Source organism: Wolffia australiana, chromosome 5, assembly GCF_029677425.1.
Source record: "Wolffia australiana isolate 7733 chromosome 5, ASM2967742v1".
NCBI lineage: Eukaryota > Viridiplantae > Streptophyta > Magnoliopsida > Alismatales > Araceae > Wolffia > Wolffia australiana.
In genome coordinates, this window is record NC_135839.1 from 3688775 (window position 1) to 3701549 (window position 12775).

General features: G+C 34.9%; 1 pseudogene; it reads left to right on the forward strand.

Annotated features, from left to right (window-relative positions):
- The first annotated feature begins 4839 nt into the window (after positions 1–4839).
- LOC144702966 (ATP synthase subunit beta, chloroplastic pseudogene) lies at positions 4840–5804 on the forward strand (annotated as a pseudogene).
- Positions 5805–12775: the final 6971 nt, after the last annotated feature.

A 12775-nucleotide genomic window follows, 5' to 3' on the forward strand; every position in this document is an offset into this window, starting at 1 on the left:
GTAGAGATAGAGATAGAGATACAGATACAAATAGGGATAAAGATACAGATAGAGATAAACAAAATACAGAATAGAGATAGAGAAACACAGAGACAGAGATAGAGATAGAGATGTAGATAAAGATAGATATAGAGATAGAGATAGAGATACAGAAGCAGATACAGATACAGATGCAGATACAGATAGAGAGATAGATAGAGAAATACAGAGATAGAGATAGAGATAGATATGGAAATAGAGATAAAGATATAGATGGAGATAGAGATAGAGAAATACAGAGATATAGATAGAGATAGAGATAGATATGGAGATAGAGATATAGATGGAGACAGAGATAGAGATAGATATGGAGATAGAGATATAGATGGAGACAGAGATAGAGATAGATATAGAGATAGAGATAGAGATAGAGAAATACAGAGATAGAGATAGAGAAATAGATAGAGATAGAGATAGATATGGAGATAGAGATATAGATGGAGACAGAGATAGAGATAGATATAGAGATAGAGATAGAGATAGAGAAATACAGAGATAGAGATAGAGAAATAGATAGAGATAGAGATAGAGAAATAGATAGAGATAGAGATAAAAAGATAGACATAGAGATAGAGAAATAGATAGAGATAGAGATAAAAAGATAGACATAGAGATAGAGAAATAGATAGAGATAGAGATAAAAAGATAGACATAGAGATAGAGAAATAGATAGAGATAGAGATAAAAAGATAGACATAGAGATAGAGAAATAGATAGAGATAGAGATAAAAAGATAGACATAGAGATAGAGAAATAGATAGAGATAGAGATAAAAAGATAGACATAGAGATAGAGAAATAGATAGAGATAGAGAAATAGAGAGATAGAGAAAAAGAGAGATAGAGATAGAAATATATAGATAGAAAGATAGAGATAAACAAATACAGACATAGAGAAAGAAATGTAGAGATAGAGATAGAGATTGAAAGATAGAGATAGAGAAATAGAGAGATAGAGATAGAAATATATAGATAGAAAGATAGAGATAAACAAATACAGACATAGAGAAAGAAATGTAGAGATAGAGATAGAGATTGAAAGATAGAGATAGAGAAATAGAGAGATAGAGATAGAAATATGTAGATAGAAAGATAGAGATAAACAAATACAGACATAGAGAAAGAAATGTAGAGATAGAGATAGAGATTGAAAGATAGAGATAGAGAAATAGAGAGATAGAGATAGAAATATATAGATAGAAAGATAGAGATAAACAAATACAGACATAGAGAAAGAAATGTAGAGATAGAGATAGAGATTGAAAGATAGAGATAGAGAAATAGAGAGATAGAGATAGAAATATATAGATAGAAAGATAGAGATAAACAAATACAGACATAGAGAAAGAAATGTAGAGATAGAGATAGATATAGAAAGATAGAGATAGAGATAGAGATAGAGATAGCAAGACAGAGATAGAAAGATAGAGATAGAGATAGAGAAATACAGAGATATAGATAGAGATAGAGATAGAGAAATGTAGAAATAGAGATAGAGATAGAGATAGAGAAATATAGATATAGAGATAGAGATAGAGAAATGTAGTTATAGAGATAGAGAAATATAGAGATAGAGATAGAGATAGTGAAATGTACATATAGAGATAGAGGTAAGAGAAATATAGATATAGAGATAAAGGTTGAGAAATATAATTATAGAGAAAGAGATAAAGATAGAGAAATATAGATATAGAGATAAAGGTTGAGAAATATAATTATAGAGAAAGAGATAAAGATAGAGAAATATAGATGTACAGATAGAGATATATAAGCAAATAAAGGCTGGGACTGAACATCTACCTTTGATGGATTACTCACCAGCTCTTTATTATCTAGGAGAAGGCTTCCAGACAAGAAAATGTATATTTTTTAGAAAATAAGGCAATCTATATTGGATAAGAAAGACTGATTATTTTAACTCTAACTAATCACCCCGTTGATCAATGAATCATGATTCCAACTAGATCATTTTCACAACTCCTCTACTAATTCTCTCAACAATGATATTGATGATTTGGCCCAATAGCTTCAAGCTATAAATATCAACATTCAATCAGTCCCTAAGTGCAGTTTTCATATTATGCTGACTAAGCCCCTCTTGATTTGATACCTCAAAAATGATATTGATGATTTGGTCCAATAGCTATAAATATCAATATTCAATCAGTCCCTAAGTGCAGTTTTCATATTATGCAGACTAAGCCTCACTTGATTCGATATTTTTAACCTTCAAATACAATTGGTCCAATCTTCTCCTCGTGATTAATATCAATCCACTAACTATACACTCATTGTTATTGAAGTTTAAAACTGATGGGGGACCATCGCACCGACACCGACACAAGACGAGCTCGGCCACACCGAGCAGCTCGTGCTGATGTCCGTGACCCCGGATTCAAGTATTCGGCATGATGATTCTTAAGTTTTCTTCATTATTTGGTTTAGTTGTAATTTGAACTATTGGATTGGGCCATTGTCTTGGGCCTCGTCCGTTATTTCCTTTTCGTCAAGTATAATGCTTGTAAAGAGGAGTACCTCGTCTTGCGACGGTTTCCTCCTCCACAAACGGCCACTTGGCACCCATCCTCCCTATATAAGGGGATGGCATGCCCAAGTGATGGAAAGACTTGAGAATTTGAAATCTGAATGTTCTTGTTCCTTTCTTTCCTTTTGTCGTTCTTGAGAGAGATAGTTAGACATCGTTGAGTAGATCGTGGAGATTGTGTTTCATCGTTGTCAAGCCGTTACACGTTGAGATCACTCCGTGTTACGTTCGCTCGACAATAGTTCAAGATTCATTGTTTCTTGGAGGAGTCGTTTCAAGAATTGATCTTCTTGGTGGTTATTCATCAAGAACCATGCAAGAAGACCAGGAATTCGATCCACCGCCTCTCCCCATCGACGGGGATCGTCGCTCGCCAACCACGCAGCCTTCAGCCTCACCACCCCACCTTCAGCCATGCCCAGCTTCGCCCACGTGTTCCCCCGGCTGCGCCGCTCTTCAGCCCGCGCGCTCAGGCTGACTCGCGCCCCTCAGTCGCGCTCAGCCTCACCTGCGCGCCTGTGCTGACGGCACTGCCCTCGGCCGCGCACCACTGGGCCGCGCGCTCGTGCCTTTCACGCCACCCCTTGGCCACGCACAACGCCACCCACGCGCACCCATGCTGACGGCACAGCCATCAACCGTGCACTTCTTGCCCGTGCTCTCGCGCAGGCCATGCCGCCCCTTGGCTTTTTCCAGCCTTGCCCGCGCGCCCCTGTTGCCGGCGCCCAACAGCGCTGTCGCAAGTCATTCAGCTACGCCTAGCATTGATCCAACACCGTCCTGTCGCCACCAGTCATACCCGTCTTTGCCGTTACGCGTCGCCTTCGACAAGAATCTTTGGGACGCGTACGCCAGGTTCTACTTTCGACCTCCCCTTTATCTTTCAGTATTATTATGTTCTCCTGTGCCATCATCCACTATTGTTTTCCTCTGCCGACCTTTATTAAAATTGGATAGGATAGCCACCATTGTCGAGAGGTAGGGATTTCTTGCGATTGACGATTAGATTGTTGATATTAAAGGTTTAACTCCGACGGGCCGTCAAACGCCTCTCCGTCGTAGACTTGCTCGTGGATTCCGAGGGTCATCTAGAGTCTACTTGACCTGTTCACCTATTCGGGGACGTATTGTATTGTTCACCTTAGTTGGACTGTCCTTGCTCGTTAGAGTTTTCTAAAATAGCATAATTCATCGTCGTTAATAACACTTTCTGTGCATTGTTGTGACGTAATACGTGCCGTCGATCGCGGCTGTCAACTTATTACATCAAAAACATATTATTAGTCCACAAGGTTCGGGATCAATTGTGGATTAATAATATGTTTAAAACTTTAAACTTAAATTTCCTCTCTAGAGTATCTTTAAGATTCAAATTCTTCCACCAAAATTCTCCTTTTTCCTAGTTGACTTCAATGCCTACTCTCAAATCTCAAATATTCCTCCCCAACTCTTTAAAAATTAATTGACAAATGCTTCTAATTTCTCATGTTTTTACCATTTTCTTTTCAATATCTTTATCATTATGTTATTTTGATCACTCTCTTTAGTGCACAATATTTCTCCTTCAAAATGCTGAAGAATTTCCCAAACTCTTCTCACAATTCCTTGCTCTTTCAGCCCACAAGTTTTCAAATCAATCCATAATCTTTCTTCTTTAAGATACTTTCAATCTACGAATTCACAAAGTTTCTCTCTTAGTTTCAAAAATCACAATATTTTAACTTTCAAGACTTCTTCAATCACTTTTTCATTCATCTATCTGTTTCCTTGATCACACTTTCACAAATATTCTTAGTTCAACATGTTGGGTTATTGGGCCTTGGTCTAGATAAAACACAAGTGATTCATGTAGTGGAACACTTGCAATGGAATCAACACATGATCTTCAAAGACAATTGATAACATGCAAATTATAATGTTAAGTTGATGTATATTACATTAAAAATGTGTGTTTTATTGGCCATATTTGCATGTTATCATACATAAATGGACATAAATGACTTGCACTCTGATTTTATGATTGTTTCTAATTTTTGAGTATTTTTACATGGTATTTAACCTCATTTCATTGAATAAATATTTTTACAGGGCATATAATATTTGGCTAGAGGTTTCTAAGGGTTTTACTAATTTTCTGGAATATTTCCATATTTTTTATAATTTTCTGACCATTATTTAGCCAAGAAATGATTTTTAGAATTTAAGGAATATATATATTTATTTGGCCTTTGAAAAAGGATATACATATATATATATATGGATGCCACTACTGTACTATCAAGAGGATTAGGTGCTAAAGGTATTTATTCAGTAGTGGATTCTTTAGATTCAACGTCAACCATGCTACAACCTGCAATCGTTGGTGAGGAACATTATGAAACTGTGCAAAGAGTCAAAGAAACTTTACAACGTTACAAATAACTGCAGGACATTATCGCTATCCTTGGATTAGACGAATTATCCGAAGATGATCGTTTAATTGTAGCACGTGCACGAAAAATTGAGCGTTGCTTATCACAACCCTTCTTTGTAGCAGAAGTATTTACTGGTTCTCCAGGGAAATAAGTTGGCCTTCAAGAAACCATTAGGGGCTTTAAAATTATTCTCTCTGGCGAATTAGACAGTCTTCTTGAACATGCCTTTTATTTGGTGGGTAACATCGATGAAGCTACTACGAAAGCTATAAACTTCGAAGTGGAGAGCAATTTGAAGAAATGACCTTAAATCTTAGTCTACTAATGCCTCCTCAAATTGTTTGGGATTCAGAAGTTAAAGAAATCCTTTTATCAACTAATAGTGGCCAAATTGGTATATTACCAAACCACACTCCTATTGCCACAGTTGTAGATATAGGTCTATTGAGAATATGCAGCAAAGCGGTTCTCGAGGCCTTCAGGCCGAGGGCACCTCGAGTTTCCGGTAAGAGAAAATCCCCGACTGCAGTTCTGGAGTTCGGGAGTTAGGGTGGCTTAACTGACCAATGGGTAATGGTGGCTTGGATAGGCGGATTTGCGAGAGTAGGTAATAATGAGATCACCATTCTATGAAATGATGCAGGGATAAGTACTGATATTTATCCGCAAGAAGCTCAAGAAGTTCTTAAAAAAGCAGAAGAAAATTTGCGTAAAGCAGAAGGTAAAAGACAAGCAATTGAGGCTAATCTACCTCTAAGACAAGCTAAGACACGAGTAGAGGCTATCAATGCTATTTCCGCTAGTTGATGCATCAGAACAATAAAAAGAATTTATTTATTAGACAAGACTGTCTATTTTGAGCACAAAAATGGAAAACAATGAGATTAAGTCTAATCTAAGAAATACAACAAAAAAATGAAATGAGTATAAAAACTTATCAGATACCAGTAATATATATATATATATATTCATATTCATGTGGCATCCACGTCATTCGCCCCAAATTTGGGCTAATGAGTGGATGCATTAAAAAGATAGCATTATTGGCTCATTATGGCATCGCAATGTGTGATGCCATAATGAGCAAATCATTACTTCAAAAGAAACAACTAGCGCGGGAGACGAGAAAAATGTATGTTTTGCTCATGTAATAAATGCACACAGAGAATCGATCTCCGTGTGCATTTATAAAATGAGAATATTCCTTGGACGTGTAGTCGATTAGTCGTGTGCATTAATAGCACGCGGCAACTGACATCATGTGCATCTAGAAAACAAGAATATGTATCGTATTTAATACATGCGGAATCAATTCGCCGCGTGCATTAATTGCACGTGACAATCGATAACCACATGTAATAAATTATAACTTAAAGCTCTTTGTCATTTTCGAAAGTTTTTTAAAAAACAGGCTGACGTAGGGCGACGTGGTGCATTATCCTCCACGTAAATACATCATGATTGACCAATGATTCCGGCCTGTGGAAGCACACAAATACGTTTAAGAGCACAATCCCAGGGCAGGGAAAACAAGGAAAAGATGTCAGACAATAGAAAATTTCCATTTTTTAGATATATGGAAGAGAGATAAAATTATCCAACGACCATGACTAAATGCAAGTAAATCTGCGATGTCTTGAGATCTAGTCGTCCGATTACGCCCAAATTTTGAGGGTAGGTTTTCTTTTCACCCTCTACAATCTAGACTGTTGGATTTTTAAAAGGAGGTCATGAAGATGGGAAAAATCACTTTTTAAAGTTATCCCCAATGATTTGGCCCGGAAGGACACATGTGATGCTTTGGAAGTTGACAGATCTTGGTTCATCATTAAAAGCTATAAGTTTCTAATTTGCTTTTTGAACTTCTTCTTGAACGATTCTAAAACGCCAAGGCATGGGCAAAATGTACATGCCCCTGAAGTTGATTTGAAATGAAATTAGCATTGCATTTTGATTTTGATTCAAGATCTAACTCTTAATCCTTAGTTCTACATATCATCCAATTTGGCATCAGAGGTCTCTAGATTAGGGTCAAATTTCATATTTAATTCATTTTTCCCCAAATTCTTCTACTTTATCTCTCTAGGTTAATTTTTTGAATTTATCTCTCTAGATTTGAAATTGATTGTTTGAAAATTCAATTGAGTATATAAAAAACCTAAATCCAAAATTTCATCCAAAAATTCGTCTATCTTCAAGTCCGATTTGAAAATTCCCTTTCTTGCTTATTAATTCCCAAATTTTAATGCACAAATATTATCTGCATAATTATCTTGATTCGAATAATGGTAATCCGAAATAAATTGACATCAGAAACAAAATTATCCTATCTATATTGTCTTGACAGAATATATTAATATCAAAATTAAGCTTTTGCTAAATTTTGATTAATTATAAATTAAATTAAATGTGATTAAGGCCTAGTAAATGAAAAATTAATTCATTATTGAAATAATTCATTTGAAATAGGATAAAAGTTCTTCTTAGTGCCTCGTTGTGGTTCGACCCCTTGCTTTCTCTGTACTTATGAATGAGTGATTAAGGACTATTATAAATTTTATTGCATAAGTCTAAATCAAAATGACATTTTTAAACACCCAAATTTAGGCTAATCAACAATGAATTGAAACACCTAGGTACGGATCATGTTTATGATTTTTTGGATCTGTGAGTGAGACATGTTGAGCTTCTCAAGTGTGCAATCTCTAGATGATCTCTGTTGAATCTCAAGTGAGCGAGACATGTTCATCAATCATTGGCATGTTGAATCTCCTTCTTCACCTTGATTATCTCTGTTCATGCTTCATTGTCGTTGTTACGTCGTCCCAAACAGTTTTAGTTTGGGTGAATTTTGTTCAGGGCCTTTCATTATTTATACTAAGTGGGTATTTTTCATACAACCCCCAAACTATGACTATATCTTCCAATGTCCAAAAACCATTTGTGTGTGACCCTCTAGCCCAATGAATCAGTCTAGCTAATGGATTTAGTGGCTCAATAACCTTAAGCATTCTAAATTAAATAAACTTTTCATCATTTAGATTCATTACTGTCAAATTGATTTAACTCAATCAACAGGTCAAGTCTCTACCCTAAGGGATGTCAAGTTATACCTTGTGCTTAAGAAGATACAGAGGAGTGTGTATTGACTTACTCATGGAACATGTCTATCGTGAGTTACCATGTACATAGAATCCTTCATTTTCTTGATGCTCGTAGGACTGATGAAAGTTAGTACTAATGCATTTGAAAATCATCAGAGAACTCTTCTTCGATGATATTTCACTATTTGGCAAAGGACTTCATCGCATAGTCTTGTTTTAGCAAACAATCCCATCTTGACCACTTAATCATCCTCATAAACTTCGTCATGCACCCTAACTAAGACTGTTTATAACCCCATGATTAGATACTCATAGGTCATAGTCAAAGCACAATTGTCTTTCCACAATACGTCGTTAGTGTCTTAGGTCTACGAACCACTTACACAACCATAACGTGAATCAACATAATTGACAGTTTGATATAATATCATTCAGGGATTCTTGCCTGTTAATTCAATGAACTATGTCCACTAAATATCACCCATTATCTATTTTAGAGTCTCCCACTCGTAGTTACAATACCAGCCATACTCATGATATGAGTGAGGCTAGATAGTGATATTCTATCTGGATATTTAGATGTCCTTCTTGAGTATCCTTCGAATAAAAACATTTAGAAGACACTCAAATACTAATGCTCTCCGTATTAAGATCTCATCATAATTCACTAAATCCGAACATGTATTCATGGACTTCATTGTAAGCATCATACGTGTACTACAATGAATATGTTCGTATAATGACCATCAAACAAGATACATGCACTATACTCAATATGTTCTTTCAATGAACATCAAATAAGATATAGAATGTGTAATTGGCTTGCCGAAAACATAAATTTTCATCACAACCTTTAAAAAAATGATATTAGACTTATGACTTTAAATTAGGATGTTTAAACTGTGCATCATATTTATGTATGATCTGGACTATTGCATCCTTCTCACCTTCTGCCCTTCTCACATCAAAACCTGAGATGGGCATGCACAAACCAATGTATTATTTGGGCACCTCAACCTATTAAATGTGAAATAAGATAATAGAAACTCTCATTTTTTAATATCACCTATAAAATTGACCAAAATTTCATGTAAATAATATTTAACTGACTCGTGGTTGGCCCAAAAACATAAACCATGCATTGGTAAATGTATTTAATAGGTAAATGAGTTGGAATGAATATGAAATTTTATGGATTTTTTTCAAACATTATGTATGCAGCTGACCACCAAGATTTTGAGTTAACATGCCTTTATTTGACCTAGTGTATGTGCCATGGCGTTCCATAGACATATATCATGTGTATGTAATATTGTGAGTTTCCAACAAATAACAAAAGTACAAAACCTGATTTAAATTTGTTAATCATGTTTTAGAAATAGGTTGACCATTCAGTGATCATATATTGACTGACTTCTGGGTTGACCAAAGTGTATGTGGATTTCATAGGGTAAATTCCTGAGTATCAATATATTGACATAAGGTTAATAGCATTCAATCTTCGTAAGGGAAATTTAAACTTCTATTTTAAACCAACATGCAATGTATAGTTCATTAGAAGACGAGGGTAGAGATAGAAAAAAATAATGTAGTTCCTCATAAAATCTAAAATCTTACTTAATTCAATGTCATAAAAAATGCAATACTATTTAGGAAAATTATTTTAATATCTTGGGATAATAAATAATAATATTATAATATGTCAATGTAATCCTCTCTCTAATCGTTCTCTATATCCCTCTCTATTTATGTTCATATCTCTATATTTAACTCTATATGTATCTCTATCTGTATCTCTAAATCAATCTCCTTGTCTATCTTTACTCCTATTTCTATCTCTATCTCAATCTCTATCTATATCTATAGTTTCTATCTCTACCTCTATCTCTATATCTTTATCTTTCTCTATCTGTATCTCTATATCTATCTCTTACTATATCTCTATCTCTCTCTTTCTCTTCCTCTATCTCTTTCTCTATCCATATCTCTTTCTCTTCCTCTGTCTCTATCCCTTTCTCTATCCATATCTCTTTCTCTTTCTGTATCTCTACCGCTATCTCTATCTCTACTATATCTCTATCTCTATCGCTATCTCTATCTCTACTACTATCTCTATCTCTGTTCTATCTCTATTATATCTCTATGGCTATCTCTTCCTCTATCTCTATCTGTATTCTATCTCTATGTCTATCTCTTTCTCTATCTCTATCTATATTATATCTGTATGTGAATCGCTTTCTCTATCTCTATCTCTATTCTATCTCTATGTCTATCTCTTTCTCTATCGCTATCTCTATTCTATCTCTATGTCTATCTCTTTCTCTTTCTCTATCTCTATTTTATCTCTATGTCTATCTCAATCTCTATTCTATCTATATCTCTATCTTTACATCCATGCCTATGTCTATTTCCATATATATCTCTCTCCGTATTTTCATATCCATATTTATAGCTAACTCTATCTTCAGCTTTTTTTCTATCTCTATCTCTATTTCCTTTTCCATATCTATCTCTATATCTATCGTTATCTCTATCTCTATTGCTATCTATATATCTATCTTTATCTCTATCTCTATTACTATGTCTATGTCTATGTCTATGTATATGTATATGCCTATGTCTATGTCTATATCTATCTCTATCTCCATGGCAATGTCGATCTCTATATGTATCTCTATTTTTTTCTATTACTCAATTACTATCTCTATGTCTACGTTGATCTCGATCTCTAAATGTATCTCAATTTTTTTCTATATCTCTATCGCTATTCCTATCTCTATCTGTATGTTCATCTCTATCTCTCTCTACTTCCTTCTCCATATCTGTCTATATCTCCTTCTTTATCGCTATCTCCATTTCTATCACTATTGATGTATCCATTTTTATCTCCATCTCTATTTCTATCTATATCTTTCTCAGTAGCTCCATTTTTATCTCTATATCTATCTCTATCTATATCTCTATCCCTATCTCTCTATATTTATATCTCTATCTCCCTATCAATTTTTATCTTTGTCCATATCTCTATCTGTGTCCCCATATATTTCTCTATCTCTATCTGCATTTCATTTCTATATCTGTCTCTATTTCTTTCTCAATCTCTATATTTATCTGTATCTTTATTTTTATATCTATCGCTATCTCTCTCTGTATTTTTGTCTCTCTCTCTCTCTCTATATATATTTATCTCCATTGCTGTCTCTATCTCTCTCTCAATTTTTATCTCTACGTCTATCTCAGTGTGTATCTGTATCTCTATCTCTACCTATATCTCTATCTCCATTTTTATCTCAATTTCTTTGTCTCCATCTCCATCTCTATGGCTATCTCTTTCTTTAGCTCTATCTTCATCACTATATCTTTTTCTATGTCAATCTCTATCTCTATCTTGATCTCCATTTGCATCGTTATTTCTATCTCTATCAGTGTATTTATGTTGATGTCTATTTGTAACTTTCGTTTTTATCTCTATCTCTATCTCTATGTCTTTATCTATCGTTTTCTTTTGCTTTATCAATCTCTGTGTCTCTATTCATCTCTTTCCTTTTTTCTCACTATGGTTCTTTTTCGATTTCTATATCTCTATTTGTATTTATATCTCTTTCGTGATTAACATCTCTAACTCTATCTATATATCTACCTTTACCTATATTACTGTCTGGCTCTCTATGTCCATCTCTATCTGTTTATGCCTCTAGCTCTACCTCTCTTTCTATATCTATCTTGACTAATACCAAATCTGCCGCTATTACTTGTTGGTTATCTATATCCATCTCTATGTAGCGCTATCTCTATTTTTCTTTTATGTATCGCTTTTTGTATATCTATCACTATCTTTATATCTTTCTCTATCTCTATCTCTATCGTTATATCTATCACTATCTCTATCTCTAATTTATTTTATTTATTTTTTAATATGGTTTTTCTTTGATTTGAACTTGGCACTACAATGTATAAACTGCATCATGGACAGTCACATTTACGATGAACGTTCTGTTAAATATATTAGGTGAATCTTGTGGTGCTTGGTGGTGTAAATATTGCTGAAGATGACAATGTCAATGGATTGTGTCTCCATACTAGTGTGGGTGAGAATGTCTTCTTAAACCTGCTAGTGTACTTGGAGGTGGGTGAGAAGGTCTCCATTCTTTTATTTCCCTGTGAGTATCGGCTTCCACCTCTTGCCGTCCTTTTGGATGTCTGCGAGCACCTGTAAAGTAAGGACCTGAAATAGAATTATATATGGTGTAACATCAGTAGCTTTTGAGGGTAAACTAATGCTAACATCTGTATAATCAATTTATTTATTTATTGGTAAAGTGCTAATTGAAGACTGCAACATAAATGAGTGGCTTTCATTTTTATCTCAATATCTAGTCCTGAAACCTTGTCCTTTCTTGTGAGGTATGATATATTAGGACTTTGAAAGGAGTTTATGAAAGATCATCAAGGTCAGTTGGGAGGGGGGTTGTGGACATTTCCTTCAACCTACTTGATACACCACCCGATGTAACACGACGGACGCCGGGATCGAACAGCCCATGTTACACACAAAGAGGGCGAGGGCAGTCATGTCATGTAGGGAAGATGACTAATGTGGACGTCATGCAAGTGATGATGCAACGATGAAACCACTGAGAAGTATAAATCCGACGACGACGTACACCAATGACC